The sequence below is a fragment of the Myotis lucifugus genome, unplaced genomic scaffold, assembly GCF_000147115.1.
Source record: "Myotis lucifugus unplaced genomic scaffold, Myoluc2.0 scaffold_0, whole genome shotgun sequence".
Classification (NCBI taxonomy): domain Eukaryota; kingdom Metazoa; phylum Chordata; class Mammalia; order Chiroptera; family Vespertilionidae; genus Myotis; species Myotis lucifugus.
Genome location: NW_005871048.1, coordinates 47022546 through 47025336, shown reverse-complemented (window position 1 = coordinate 47025336; position 2791 = coordinate 47022546). Strand labels below are relative to the sequence as shown.

At 38.9% G+C, this 2791-nt stretch overlaps 1 pseudogene; it reads right to left on the bottom strand.

The window, feature by feature from the left end:
• Positions 1-1231: 1231 nt before the first annotated feature.
• On the bottom strand, positions 1232-2325 carry LOC102440429 (annotated as a pseudogene).
• Between the last annotated feature and the right edge of the window lie 466 nt (positions 2326-2791).

Below are 2791 nucleotides of genomic sequence, written 5' to 3'. Positions count from 1 at the left end.
AGGTTTTTATAATAGACTGTGGTCCCTTATCAACATATGAAAAACTTGAAGGCATATAAACCACCTCTCTTTCCAGAACTAAAGTAGATGACATGATCAATTAATGGCTAAAATGTTATTATGTCTCTTTTAAATATTTCTTGTCAAAGACTTAAATATTCCTGATTCAACTTGTGTTTCTATTTGAGCAATATAATTTGATCATAATTGGTTTCATTTTGATTGTCTTTACATTTTGGGTACTTATTATCTTTTCTCTAATCCACTGGGAATGCCAAGTACCATTTTTTTTTTTTTTTTTTGCTATTTAGCAAGTCAGTGAGGAGCGTCCCACTGAGTGCCTTAATTATTGTTAATTGAATATTGTAAATGGTTTTTCAGGATAGCCGTCTTGGCAATTCACCTAGCATTTTCCTCACTTAGCAAAGTTAACAGCACTAAGAATCCCTTCTACCCTTTTCTATATAGTCATCAAATCAAATACTGGCAGTAACTGATTCCTATTAAAACTAGTCTCTTCTTTTTTAAATGTCACATCACATGCATACTTCATATGGCACTTGGAACATGGTGGCTGCTCAATGAATATTAAATGACAGCTGTCCTTTTAAATAGAATGATTCCCAGTTCCAGTCTAAGAGAGAACATCCGATTTCGCTTCCAGAGCTCCCACAGTGCAACTCCTCTAGCATGGCAGGCCCAGTACTCTAGGGTAGAGCTCTTCCATTGTCATGCACCAGCACCAAGCTTGCTATTCTCTAATCAAAAGAAGAAAAAATAGTAAATAAAGAGCCCTAGAAGACCTGAGATTGTTAGAACTGCTACAGGCAGAAAAACTGGAGAGTGGGAAAATCACTGAGCCAGCCTTCCTATATATTTCTTGCCTTACGCACAATAAAAAAAAAAAAGAGAAATGTATGATCTTTTTTTTTTTTAAGCTTTCAAACTATGTCTCCAATTTTAAGGGGACTGGGGCTAAGGCTTCAAAGGAATGAAGTTGTATTGGAGGTTGGTTGCAACTACATAAAATCTTGCCTTCTTAATTATTTCTCTTGCTTAATCAATGAAATCTCAACCATTGTTATGAAATCAGGACCAGAAGATACCTTAAGACATAATCTAGAGCCTCCTTTCTCATCAAGGTGACCCATCAATTATTTTTGTTAGCTGACTGGCCAAGTTTATAATTGTCTTTATATGAAAAAAATCTTCCTAGAAAATTGTGGCTTGGTTTATTAACTCTTAGCAGTCCATTTCTGAGCTCTGAGGAAGCTTGCCTTCTTCTGAGCTATCTGATCTTTTTTCTGGGAAAGAGATATTTTGGGATGGTCCCACCTCTTTTTTTTAACTTCTTTCTTAGGCCTCTTATAGACTAAATTTTCTCATATAGCAGCATGAGCTTTCTTGTACATCTCCTCCATCATGTCTAGAGTTACATCGCTCTTTATGTATTGAGAGAATTGTGTCTTGTGTTATCTTGTTCCAGTAGGTAATGCACATGATCTGCAATGTTCTGACCCATGATGTACTCCCGCTGTACTTCTGCCTTGAATTCCTTGTTTTTTAATATCACTAGAGCAGTGATTCCCAAAGTGGGCGCTACCACCCCCTGGTGGGCGCTGCAGCGATCCAGGGGGGCGGTGATGGCCACAGGTGCATTTGGGGGCGATGAGTAACTGCTATTAAAATTTTAAAAAAATTAATTTCCAGGGCCTGAATAATATTTTTTCTGGAAAGGGGGCGGTAGGCCAAATAAGTTTGGGAACCACTGCACTAGAGAATAGTTTGGTACTGTGAAGGGTAGACAAGACTCTGTCCACAGCTCCCTTCAGGACCCCAAAAGCTTTACTTCCAGTAGTAGTTCTGGCAAACCCTGCAACCAAATAGCAGGTAAAGGCACCGGGTTGACTATCCGTGCTTTCCACATTGTATTCATCTTCAGTCACCTCCACTTGGCCTTCATTCACCTTGTCCGTGCCAAATCTGTTTAGAAGCCTGCGGGCCAGCAGCAGGCCAGTGCAATGTGCTGCAGCATAACTTGTCAGGCCAACCTGCACCCCATACTTTGGGTCCATGAGCATAAGCTACACAAACTATCTTATCTCCTTCTATACGGGCATAAGGAATCTGACAAATGCTATTTTTGTTGCTTACACAAACTATCATCCTGTATTTGGGTGTATTGTATGTATTTTTACCCTGGATTACCATGCGTTTCTGGGCATAATAATCAATTTTACCCTCTCGTTGTTTTCTACATTTTACTTGGTATCTCTTGAAGTAGGCCTTATTCTTGACAACTTTAACAAACTCCATCCTATGGAAGAGAGACCCATGTCCATGGCTAACTATAGACTTACAGGGCCAGCATAGCTCTGGGGTGGGAGAGCAAGGTGGTCCTGAAATTATTTTTTAAAAAGGAAGATAATCTGTTTATTGGGAGGTATGGGCTTCCACATGCTTGGCTAGTAACATTTTCTGCCACGATTTTCCCCTGGCATCTAGCCACTTGCTATTAAGTTTGGCACAGGTTTCAGATTTAGAGACAAATTCAAGGCCCACCTTTAGCAGTTTTCCAGTGTTGAGTGTTATACACTACATGGTGATTTGCCTGCTTTTTTCAACTATTTGATCCTTGTATATTGGATATAGTTTGTAAGACACCTCAAATATTTTGTGATATAGGCCAGAATGAGTAAATGATTGAATAAATAAAATAATAAGGCATGTCCTCAAGCTACAGTTTAAGAACACTTTGGCTAGTTCTAAAGAACAGCTGGTTATCATTACA